Source organism: Macrobrachium nipponense, chromosome 30 (assembly GCF_015104395.2).
Source record: "Macrobrachium nipponense isolate FS-2020 chromosome 30, ASM1510439v2, whole genome shotgun sequence".
NCBI classification, from domain to species: domain Eukaryota; kingdom Metazoa; phylum Arthropoda; class Malacostraca; order Decapoda; family Palaemonidae; genus Macrobrachium; species Macrobrachium nipponense.
In genome coordinates, this window is record NC_087218.1 from 22249333 (window position 1) to 22262303 (window position 12971).

At 41.4% G+C, this 12971-nt stretch overlaps 1 protein-coding gene and 1 long non-coding RNA gene across 2 annotated transcripts in view; one reads left to right on the plus strand and one right to left on the minus strand.

The window, feature by feature from the left end:
• The window catches only part of LOC135202369 (uncharacterized), a 189659-nt gene that overhangs the window by 107714 nt on the left and 68974 nt on the right, over positions 1-12971 (minus strand). The gene's annotated exons all lie outside the window — the stretch shown is intronic.
• On the plus strand, positions 2858-3828 carry LOC135202370 (uncharacterized). The gene is made up of 3 exons (XR_010311723.1): positions 2858-3121; positions 3475-3557; positions 3759-3828. It is a non-coding gene; the product is annotated as an uncharacterized LOC135202370 (long non-coding RNA).

Here is a 12971-nt window from a genome sequence, read left to right on the forward strand (position 1 = left end):
ACAAGGAGTTGACACTGAAGCAATTCTGGAAGGGCTACAACATTGCAGATGCAGTGAGAACATTGCAAGTGCTTGGGACGAGGTGAAGACGACCACTTTAAATGGGGCCTGGAGGAAACTGTGTCCACAGTTTGTGCACAGTTTTGAAGGCTTTGACCAGGCAGAAGACGTCGAGACTGTGACGAGGAAGAATCGTAGGGCTAAGCAAGAGGCTGCAACTAGATCTTGAACCTGATGATGTAACAGAGCTGCTGGCTTCCCATGGAGAGGAATTGTCTGCAGAGGACTTACTAGAACTTGAACAACATGATTGAGGAAGAGGAGGCGGCACCAGAGCCAAAACCCAGGTCATTAACCTGTGAAAGGCTTGTCAGAGGGTTTTACTCATCTGGAGAGAGCCTTGGCTTCTTTTGAGGCAGAAGAAGACCCGAACGTTTCTAGGTTGACAAAATCAAGAGGAGGAATCATGGATTTGGTGACTTTCTACAAGGAGACCCTGAAGGAAGAAGCAGACGAAGAGAAGTGTGCAGTCCAGGCTTGACACTTTCTCTTTCACAAGTCTCCAGTACCACCACCTCCCACTCCTAGTCCTGGTAAGGAATTCTGAACTGTTTTACTAATTTAATGTGTTTACATATGTACATATTAAAATGTGTTAATTTTTTAATGTAACAACTACTAAATGTAAGAGTATAAATTGTAACTTCATTAATTTTCATCATTTGTAATTTTATTGCAGAAGTGGTGACAGTTCCAGATCCCCCTGTACTACCTGTGACAGTTCCAGATCTCCCTGTACTACCTGTGACAGTTCCAGATCTCCCTGTACTACCTGTGACAGTTCCAGATCCCCCTGTACCTGGACCCTCTGTATCAGCCCGCCCACCTGCACGTGTACAACCAGGTAAGCAATTTCATTTTTCTCATTTTCATGTTGGAAATTGTTTACACCCTACATACATTCGTACACTAACTTACATAGTGGTACAATGTGTTTGATGTTGCATAACCTTATTATTATTTTTTTTTTCCATTTCAGACCCCTTTGATAGTGACAGTGACCCAGATGACCCTGAGCCTTTCCATGGTTTTGATGCCTGCCCTATACATCAGGTAAGGAATCCTAACAAATTTGTATAAAATGTTTTATAAATTGCTAATAGAAATTTTATTAAAAGTGTACATATGCTACAATTACATACATCCACCTTATAATATATTTATGTACCCTATCATTCTTTCCAGATGTAGATGTTCCCTCATCAGTTGATACAAGTATCACCTCCCCAGAGCCCAATCAGTTGATACGAGTAGTATCACCTCCTCTTCCCATTCCTTCAGGTAAAAGAATTCTTCATTTTTATATTGAACATACGTATTACACACTACATAGAAAACTGTTTCAAACAATAGCATTAATAACATGTGCAGTAGTTACAGTAGTAGTAACTACATTTTATATATTTTTTATCATTCCAGACTCCCAAGCACCTGCCCATCCCACTCCATAGCCCAGCCACCCACTCTCATGTACCATATGACCATCCCAGTAAGCAAGCCAACCACTAGAATTTGGTAAGGACAGTTTTTTTTATTAATGTTTTAATATTACATATGTAATAACCATGTTATGTATTGTACATACATACTATAATCATATGTACTACTATTACATTATCATTCCAGACTGGCATGCACCTGTGACTTACATAAACCAGACCTCTACATAGCCTACATGTCTTCATTTTGCTGGAGGTAAGGAATTCTCAGTTGTGTTTAATGTTTGCATACGTACAATAATTTTGTACACCTAAGTGGTTACATACTGTCCTTTAATATTAATTCTTCATTCCAGACTGCCATCATCCTAGCCTGTTATCTGTGATAAAGCACACTGAAGTTAGGTTTGGAATGCATCCTTATCATGAATGCTCTACACCTCCACCTCCATCTCCCACAACCTAGGTAACAGCTTTGAGACTCACTAAAATTGGTAAGTTATGTAAGGAATTTCTAAATTAAGTTTTATACTACATGTTATATGTGATATTAAACCACTGTATGGTGCATATTACTGTATGTAACTTACTATGCATAGAGTACTTACTGACATACTAATTATTTTTTGTACATTCCAGAACCCCCTGAATGATGTAGGCTATGGGGCCACATAAGACTTTGTCCATCCAGGGTTACATTGAAAGTCTACTTTAAACTAAAGGTAAGGAATTAATTAACATACATTAACTCTTTTAGTACTCTTGATATATCTACAGTAATTAACATATGCATTCACAACTTTCTGTAGTGTATATTTTGTACACTAATTTTGTTACTTTTTCCTTCCAGAACCACATTTTTTCACACAACTCCAGGTTGTTACTACAAGTGTCATCAAGGGATAACTACTACAAGTAGAAGCACCATTTTTGGATGGAAAAAAAACCCTTCAGGAAAGTATACTACGTATCACATGTAACATGTAGTGTAACAAAGTATGAACAGTAAGGTTTTTACATACAGTAGTACATATTACATACGTACATAACTTTTTTTTACAGGAATTTCCAACCAAGTTTGATTATGTACATATGTACATGTTATAAACCACTGTACGTATGGTTACTGTCTGTACTACTACAAACATACATAACATGACTTACTTTGATACTTTTTTGGTACATTCCAGAAAACCAGGACCCCCTCCATGATGCAGGCTATGGGCCACATAAAACTTTGTCCAGGGTTACTACATAACATAGAACGACAACTGTAAAACTATGTACTACTGTACTAAAGGTAAGGAATTATACATAGTACATATAGTAGTAAACATACATTAAAGTGCACCAAGATCTCTCACATGGGATAAGTGATCAAGGTCCCTCATGGAATTACATACATACTGTACACTCCCTGCTGAACAGGGGGTGTAGACCAATCATTTACAATATTAAACCACTGTATGGTGCATATTACTGTATGTAACTTACTATGCATAGAGTACTTACTGACAAAATTATCTTTTGTACATTCCAGAACCCCCTGAATGTGTAGGCTATGGGGCAGCATAAGACTTTGTCCATCCAGGGTTACATTGACTGAGAACTTTAAACTAAAGGTAAGGAATTAATTAACATACATTAACTAAGTTTTATACATGTTATATAGTGAGGGATTAAACCACTGTATTGCATATTACTGTATGTAACTTTACTATGCATAGAGTACTTACTTGACAAATTATCTTTTGTACATTCCAGAACTGAATGAATCGTAGGCTATGGCCACATAAGACTTTGTCCATCAGTTACATGACTGAGACTTTAAACTAAAGGTAAGAATTAATAACATTACATTACTAAGTATACATGTTATATATGTCATATTAAACCACTGTATGCATATTACTGTATGTAACTTACTATGCATAGAGTACTTACTGACATACTAATTATTTTTTGTACATTCCAGAACCCCCTGAATGATGTAGGCTATGGGGCCACATAAGACTTTGTCCATCCAGGGTTATATTGAAAGACAACTTTAAACTAAAGGTAAGGAATTAATTCACATACATTAACTTTTTTACTCTTGATATAACTCAAAGTAAGGAATTAATTAACATACATTAACTCTTTTACTCTTGATATCTATAATTTACATATTGTATTCAGGACTTTGTGTAGTATTTTGTACTAATTGTGTTATACTTTACCTTCCAGAGATACCAGCACTGGGATGTTAGTGTATTCCAGAGCTACCAGACTGGGATTTTAGTGTATCAAGGATCTAACAAAGTGTGCAATGCATGTGTATACGTATACAAGTGACAGTGGTTTAGTGGTATACCCTAAGGATTAAGTGTAGTGTACATTGTGCTTTTTAGTGTCACAAGAGTTTAATAAAGAATTATACCTTCAAGAACCATCCTTTGCCATTGGAATAACCACACTACACATCATGCAATCTACTTGCATGTCACACAGGTAAGGTCTCTAACTTTTTCTTAGTTTAAGGCATATTTCCAAGTGTCGTTCCGGCTTACGACGATTTTCGGCTTACGACGCGCCTCAAGAACGGAACCCCCGTCGTAACCCGGGGACTGCCTGTATATAATATGTGGCGCCGTGGCAGAGTAGGTTAGCCCGACAATTGACTGGTTAAGCAACAATGGGGCTGGTCAGTTGTTGGATGGGTGACAGCTTTCCTCAGTGTTGATTCCTTGGGAAAGGATCTTTACCATAATTTCCTCAGTCTACTCAGCTGTAAATGTAATCCAGCTATGGGTTAAATTGCAAAACTCAGCAATGATGGATAGAAATGAAGGATTAAACGACAATGACATAAATGGAACCTCTGGCAACAGAGGAGCTTTGTCCGGCATGCCTAGATATTCAGCCCAATTGAAGGGGAAGACGGTCAGGTACTTGGAGGTCGTCATCTAGCAACTGACCACCACCACACAGTAACCAACAACCAGAGACTGGAGCTACAGAAGCAAACCAGAGGAAGAAACGGACAAGAGAAGAAAATAAGGAAATATGGAGATGCTACATCAGAAGCAACCCGTATGAGAGAGGATATAGAAAGAAAATGAACTGGCTCTCCCCAACAGAAAGAGAGGATTGGAAAGGGAAATGACACAACAATGAATTACAAGAAGACGAACTGAGAGACGACGCACAGAAGACGACAGGGATGATGAGGTAATCAAGAAACAATGACATACTAAGAAACCCGACGAAGTAACAGACAGGACAGAATGGTAGAAAAAGATCAGACAATGGATGAACCCAGATACAGAGAGCACAAAGATCCCCTCTATGAAAGCCTACAACACCAAGAAATTAAGGGAGAAAACAAGTGAGGTAAATGAAATAATGAGACTAATACACACCACCAATATCACTGAAACAAATAACTTGACATATGCAGGAGCAAGATTAGTAGCAAACTGATGGGGATACGAACACCAACACCACCAGCACAACCAACCCAACAGAAACCAAAATAGCAACTGCCTTGGAAAAGGCACCTGGAAAAGCAAATCATGGTGATGAGATCTGACTTGAGTAAACTGAAAGAGATGGCAGAAAAAAGGCTAAGAAGCAAGAAAACAAGGGAGGGACTGAACGAGAAATACAAAGTACAGGATAGGGGACTAAACAACACAATAGAAGATGTAAAACAGAGGCTTAAGGCCAAACCACATAAGATCCAACGGTACATGAACAGGAATAAAGGACACCAACAGAACAAACTATTCGGAACCAACCAGAAAAGACTATACAGCCAACTAAGAGGGGAAGACAACCACCAAGAAATTCTTGAAGCCGAACCAAGTAAGAGACTCCGGGAAAACATCTTGAGCAATCCGGTATCACACAACAAACATGCAACATGGCTCCAGGAAGTCAAGGCTGAAGAAACAGGGAGAATAAAACAAAGATTCACTGATATCACGACAGACACAGTCATACACCAACTAAAGAAAATGCCCAACTGGAAAGCCCTAGGTCCCGATGAAGTCCATGGATACTGGCTCAAAACTTCAAGGCCCTACACCCAAGAATAGCGACAAACTCCAGCATTGTATCACAAATCACCATGCGCCCAATTGGATGACCACAGGAAGAACATCCTTAGTCCAGAAGACAAAAGTAAGGGAAATATAGCCAGTAACTACAGGCCTACCAATAATGTGGAAGTTACTAACAGGAATCATCAGCAAAAAGCTATAAGTTACTAACAGGAATCATCAGCGAAAAGCTATACAACTACCTAGAGGATAAACACATCCCCCACTAACAGGAAAGGCTGCATGGAAGGAACGTAGGGGCACAAAAGACCAGCTCCTGATAGACAAAATGGTAATGAAGAACAGTAAAAGAAGAAAAACCTACCTAAGCATGGCATGGATAGACTATAAGAAAGCCTTTGACATGGTACCACACACATGGCTAATAGAATGCCTGAAAATACTATATGGGGCAGAGGAAAACACCATCAGCTTCCTCAAAAATACAATGCGCAACTGGAATATAATACTTACAAGCTCTGGAATAAGACTAGCAGAGGTTAATATCAGGAGAAGGATCTTCCAGGGCGACTCACTGTCCCCACTACTCTTCGTAGTAGCCATGATTCCCATGACTAAAGTACTGCAGAAGATGGATGCTGGGTACCAACTCAAGAAAAGAGGCAACAGAATTAATCATCTGATGTTCATGGATGACATCAAGCTGTATGGTAAGAGCATCAAGGAAATAGATACCCTAATCCAGACTGTAAGGATTGTATCTGGGGACATCAGGATGGAGTTTGGAATAGAAAAATGTGCCTTAGTCAACATACAAAAGGGCAAAGTAACAAAGACTGAAGGGATAAAGCTACCAGATGGGAACAACATCAAACACATAGATGAGACAGGATACAAATACCTGGGAATAATGGAAGGAGGGGAAATAAAACATCGAGAGATGAAGGACATGATCAGGAAAGAACATATGCAGAGATCAAGGCGAAACTCAAGTCAAAACTCAACGCTGGAAATATGATAAAAGCCATAAACACATGGGCAGTGTCAGTAATCAGATACAGCGCAGGAATAGTGGAATGGACGAAGGCAGAACTTTGCAGCATAGACCAGAAAACGAGGAAACATATGACAATACACAAAGCACTACAACCAAGAGCAAATACGGACAGACTATACATAACATGAAAAGAAGGAGGGAGGGGACTACTAGGCATAGAGGACTGCGTCAACATCGAAAACAGAGCACTGGGGCAATATATGAAGACCAGTGAAGACGAGTGGCTAAAGAGTGTATGGGAAGATGGACTGATAAAAGTAGACGAAGACCCAGAAATATACAGAGAAGGAGAAAGAAAAGCAGAACAGAGGAATGGCATAACAAACCAATGCACGGACAATACATTAGACAGACTAAAGAACTAGCCAGCGATGACACGTGCCAATGGCTACTGAGGGGAGAGCTCAAGAAGGAAACTGAAGGAATGATAACAGCGGCACAAGATCAGGCCCTAAGAACCAGATATGTCCAAAGAACGATAGATGGAAATAACATCTCTCCCATATGTAGGAAGTGCAATACGAAAAATGAAACCATAAACCACATAGCAAGCGAATGTCCAGCACTTGGACAGAACCAGTACAAAAAGAGGCATGATTCAGTAGCAAAAGCCCTCCACTGGAGCCTGTGCAAGAAACACCAGCTACCTTGCAGTAATAAGTGTTGCAAACACCAACCTGAAGGAGTGATAGAAAACGATCAGGCAAAGATCCTCTGGGACTTTGGTATCAGAACAGATAGGGTGATACGTGCAAATAGACCAGACGTGACGTTGATTGACAAAATCAAGAAGAAAGTATCACTCATTGATGTTGCAATACCATGGGACACCAGAGTTGAAGAGAAAGAAAGGGAAAAAATGGATAAGTATCAAGACCTGAAAATAGAAGTAAGAAGGATATAGGATATGCCAGTGGAAATTGTACCCATAATCATAGGAACACTAGGCACCATCCCAAGATCCCTGAAAAGGAATCTGGAAAAACTAGAGGCTGAAGTAGATCCAGGACTCATGCAGAGTGTGATCCTAGAAACGGCGCACATAGTAAGAAAAGTGATGGACTCCTAAGGAGGCAGGATGCCACCCCGAACCTCACACTATAAATACCACCCAGTCAAATTAGAGGACTGTGATAGAGCACAAAAAAAAAAATTGAAAAAATACTAATAATATTACTGTAAATTACCAAAATTTGTATATGGTAGTACTTAAGAGATAAAATAACCTTTCCATTTCACTTACGTAAGGATACCACAACTCCTCTCTCTTACTGAGATGAGAGAATTTTTATGGTAAATGCATGTTTATCAATATTTTCAAATAATAAGAATAATAATAATTAATAATAATATAACTGTACTGTCAAATGAAAATTCTTCCCTTCGTCTTTCTTTGTATACATTTCCCTACTTTCTCTCAACTCCAGAGAAGCTCTGAACTTGGGAAGTTGTCAAATATGTCAAGTAATGTGACAGGGAGGGGAGCGAAGGGGAGCAGTGCCATCTAATAGTCAACAATTTTAGTGGTTTTTATGAAATTTCTCTACTCTCTTACTGAGATGAGATTATTTTATGGTACATGTATGTAATAAGTTTATTATCAATATTTTCCAATAATAATACAGTAGTAACTTGTACTTTCAACTTAATCCATTTCAGAAGGCTGTTCGAAGTACGATTTGATTGAAATATGAAACAAATATCCCCAAAAGAAATAAAGGGAATCAGGATCATTTGTTCCAGCAAACCCTAAAAGTCCTCCTTTTCACATTTTTTCTATTAATAATTTATTCAAAAGTTAAATTAAGAGTGTGAAGTAATCAAACATCAAGTTATATGAATTAAAATTTTCAAAACTTTATTTTTCTGTGTACGATTTACGAACTGTTTGGTGAAAATGGCGCCCTGCTGGCTGGGGATGGAGGGAGGAGAGACGGGAACCCTTTGAGTAAATTGAATTGGTTGCAGTATGCAAAGGTTGATGAGAAAATCAATTTTATTCACATATTAGGTACAAGGATAATCAAAGGAAACGATAGCGTGTGTCCGATTGTGTGTCTGAAAGAGAGAGAGTAATCAGCGTGTTTACACTTGAAGTGCATGAAAAATGATATTGTTATGTTACAATAAAGTTTCATACATACTTACCTGGCAGATATATACATAGCTAAGACTCCGTCGTCCCCGACAGAAATTCAAATTTCGCGCCACTCGCTACAGGTAGGTCAGGTGATCTACCGGCCTGCCCTGGGTGGCAGGACTAGGAACCATCCCCGTTTTCTATCATATTTTCTCTCTTCCACCTGTCTCCTGCGGGGAGGCTGGGTGGGCCTTTAATTGTATATATCTGCCAGGTAAGTATGTATGAAACTTTATTGTAACATAACAATATCATTTTCATACAATCAACTTACCTGTCAGATATATACATAGCTGATTGGCACCCTTCGTGGAGGGTAAGAGACAGCTAGTATATGGAATAGACAGGTAAACAACATATGTTGTAGGTATAAATAAAACCTTGGTTCCTACCTGATAGGTGGTAGACTTGGTGGGTGTTTGCCCAGTAGTCTGCATCACCTCAAGAAACTTTAGCGAGATATGTGATCTATGGCCAAGAGTTCTTGTGGGTCTGCCGATGGGGTCTTACCCACTTACTCAGCAGAGCCTAAAAGGACTTTGTCAATGGGTGCTGATCCACTTATATGACAATACACCTTATGAAGGAGCACACAACCAATCCCGACCACCTGATCCTAACCATGTGTTAGAACTAAGGATTGTTACGAGTTATCCCCGAACTCGTCACAACAACCGTAACTCAAAAACCACTACGCACACATACATAATTTTCCAAAAAAAAAATTATACTCAACTAATTGGATATGACGAGAATTCTCTTATGAACAACATAGACGGCCGCCCGTGCGAGCCTGAATCCTCCATTGTTCGAAGAGATTCTCGACCATATCCAAACAGAAGAACAGTATATACATTTTAAGGATTGGTGTCGGCTCCCGTACCCAGAATCGTATCTGCCGATACGATAGGACCTAGAGAAAAGCACTTCTCATACGTCACACGCACGTCTTTCAAGTAATGAGATGCAAATACTGAGTTGCATCTCCAATATGTCGTATCTATAATGTTTTTAAGCGACATATTCTTATAAAACGAGAGAGACGTCGCAACCGCTCTTACTTCATGAGCTTTTACCCTCAGTAGTTGTAATTGTTCGTCAGGACAGACCTTATGAGCGTCCGTAATGACGTTTCTTACAAAGAACGCTAGAGCATTCTTTGACATCAGTCTTGTGGGGTCTTTTACCGCGCACCAAAGACCTTGTCTAGAGCCTCCCAACTGACGCTTTCTCTGAAGATAGAACTTCAGAGCTCTAACAGGGCATAGAGACCTCTCTGCTTCTCTGCCTACGAGACTAGACATTCCTTTGACTTCGAATGACCTAGGCCAGGGATTCGTGGGATTCTCGTTTTTCGCTAAAAACAGAGTCTTAAACGAGCAATCGCCGAGTCTCCCTTGAATCCTACTTTATCCTGCAGAGCTTGTAACTCACTAATTCTTTTTGCCGTCGCTAACGATAAAAGAAATAGGCATTTTCTAGTTAGTCTCTAAATGATGCCCGATGCGGAGGCTCGAATCTATCCGAAGACAGATATTTGAGGACTACGTCCAAGTTCCAGTTCGGAGGTACTGGTTCCTTAGACTTTGAAGTCTCAAAAGATCTTATGAGATCGTGGAGATCTTTGTTATTTGCCAGATCTAAACCTCTGTTCCTGAATACAGCCGAGAGCATACTCCTGTATCCCTTTATTGTGGATACGGCTAGATGAGATTTTACTCTCAGGAATAGCAAGAAATCAGCAATTTCCGCTATAGAGGTAGAGGAGGAGGACAACTTCTTGCTCTACACCACCTTCTAAAGACCTCCCACTTCGACTGGTATACTTTCGTAGTGGAGGTTCTGCGAGCTCTCGCGATCGCGCTTGCCACCTCGCGAGAAAAGCCTCTCGCTCTGACAAGTCTTTCGATAGTCGAAAGGCAGTCAGAGCGAGAGCGGGGAGGTTTTGATGGTACCTCTTGAAGTGTGGTTGTTTGAGAAGATCCGTCCTTTCTGGTAGGGATCTTGGAAAGTCTACGATCCACTCTACCACCTCCGTGAACCATTCCTGGGCCGGCCAAAAGGGGGGCTATTAAAGTCATCCTCGTCTCTTTTGACGCCACAAACTTTTTTCAATACTAACCCCAGGATTTTGAATGGGGGAAAAGCGTAAACGTCCACTCGAGACCAGTTTAGCAGGAAGGCGTCTACCATAATTGCTCTTGGGTCTTCCACGACCGAGCAAAACACTGGGAGCCTTTTTGAAATGTATGTTGCGAAGAGATCCACATGAGGAGTTCCCCACAGAGACCAGAGATCGAGACACACTTCCTCGTGCAGAGTCCATTCTGTATGAAGGACCTGGTTCCTCCTGCTGAGCCTGTCCGCCCTCACATTCCTTAACTCCCTGTACGAACCTTGTCAGCAGGGAGATGTTCCTGTGAGACGTCCAAAGTAATAGGTCCCTCGTGAGTTCGTAAAGGAACGAGGAGTGTGTCCCTCCCTGTTTCCGAATGTAGGCAAGTGCGGTGGTGTTGTCCACGTTTACTTGCACTATCTTGTCTCTCACCAGAGGTTCTAGGCTCTTCAAAGCCAGGTGTACGGCAAAGAGCTCTTTGCAATTTATGTGCCAGGACTGTGCTGGTTCCCAGGTGCCTGACACTTCTCCGAGCCTAATGTCGCTCCCAACCCGTCTCCGAGCGTCGGAGAACAACACTAGGTCTGGGTTCTGTGATCTTAGAGAGATCCCTTTGTTCTCTTCCAGAGGTAGCAACCACCACTGTAGGTGTGCCTTTATCTCTACTGGAATGGGAAAAACGTCCGACAGTTGTCCGTTTTTCCAGCTCCAAGACTTCTTGAGGAAGAATTGAAGTGGACGGATATGAAGTCTTCCGAGAGGGAAGAATTGTTCCAGCGAGGAAAGAGTCCCCAGAAGGCTCAACCATTCCCTCGCTGACGTTTGCTGCTCTCTAAGAAGAGAGAGATTATCCTCAAACCTTTTGCGGTTCTCTCTTGCGAAGGAAAAACTCGAAAACCCCGAGAATCCATCCGAATCCCCAGATAGACTAGGTCTTGTCTGGGGGTCAGCTGAGACTTCTCGAGGTTCACAAGCAATCCCAACGCCTTGGTCAAATCCAGAGTTAACTTTAGGTCCTCCAAACACTGTCTCTCCGATCTGGCCCTGATGAGCCAGTCGTCTAGGTACATCGAGACATTCACTCCTTTGAGATGAAGAAATCTCGCCACATTCCTCATCAGGCTTGTGAAGACCTGAGGAGCTGTGGACAGAAGGCCGAAACACAAGGCTCTGAACTGAAAGATCCTTCCCCCCGTCATGAAACGGAGGTACTTCTTCGACGAAGGGTGGATCGGGACGTGAAAGTAGGCGTCTTGGAGATCTAGAGACACCATCCAATCTCCTTGTCGTAATGACGCTAGGACTGAAGCAGAAGTCTCCATGGAGAACTCCTTCTTTGAACAAATTTTGTTCAGAGCGCTGACGTCTAGTACTGGTCTCCAGCCTCCCGAGGCTTTCGCCACTAGAAAAGGCGATTGTAAAACCCCGGGGAGTTTTGATCCAGTACTAGTTCTACTGCACTCTTGTCCCACATTTGTTCTACCATCGATCGAAGAGTATCCTCAGCACAGGATCCTTGTACTTGGCTGATAGTTCCCTTGGTATTGACGTTAGGGGACGGAGTATTCATGGAAAGGTATAACGATATCCTATTCCATTGATGATAAAAAAATTTTTTTTAAGTGCAAGGACGCGGGTCCTGCGGTCTATCAGTGTCCAGGCCTCCACGAATCCCAGGAGCCTGGCACCTACTGGTGCTTGGAGGAGAAATGTTTCATTTTCCCTTTTTAAAGGGACGAAAGGCGGACCTACCTCTTCTCTCTGGAGCCTTCCTTCTTGCGGGAGGTCTGGAGATCGGACCACCTCGAAAGGGCTGCATAGAAGTGCTAGGTTCTTTCTTGTCCGAAACTAAAGCAGGTTTCTTCTTCCTAGCTGACTGCGTCAGAAGATCCTGTGTCGCCTTCTCAGTTAAAGAGTGAGCTACGTCCTTCACTAACTTAGAAGGGAACAAATAGTCCGACAGAGGTGCATATAGTAGAGCTGCCCTCTGAGCATGCGAGACTGCCTTTGTTAAGAAGCGCCATACACTGTCCTTTTCTTCAAAAGACCTGCTCCAAATAATGAAGAGACTTCCAAAGATCCATCCTGTACTGCTTTGTCGATGCAAGACAAAATG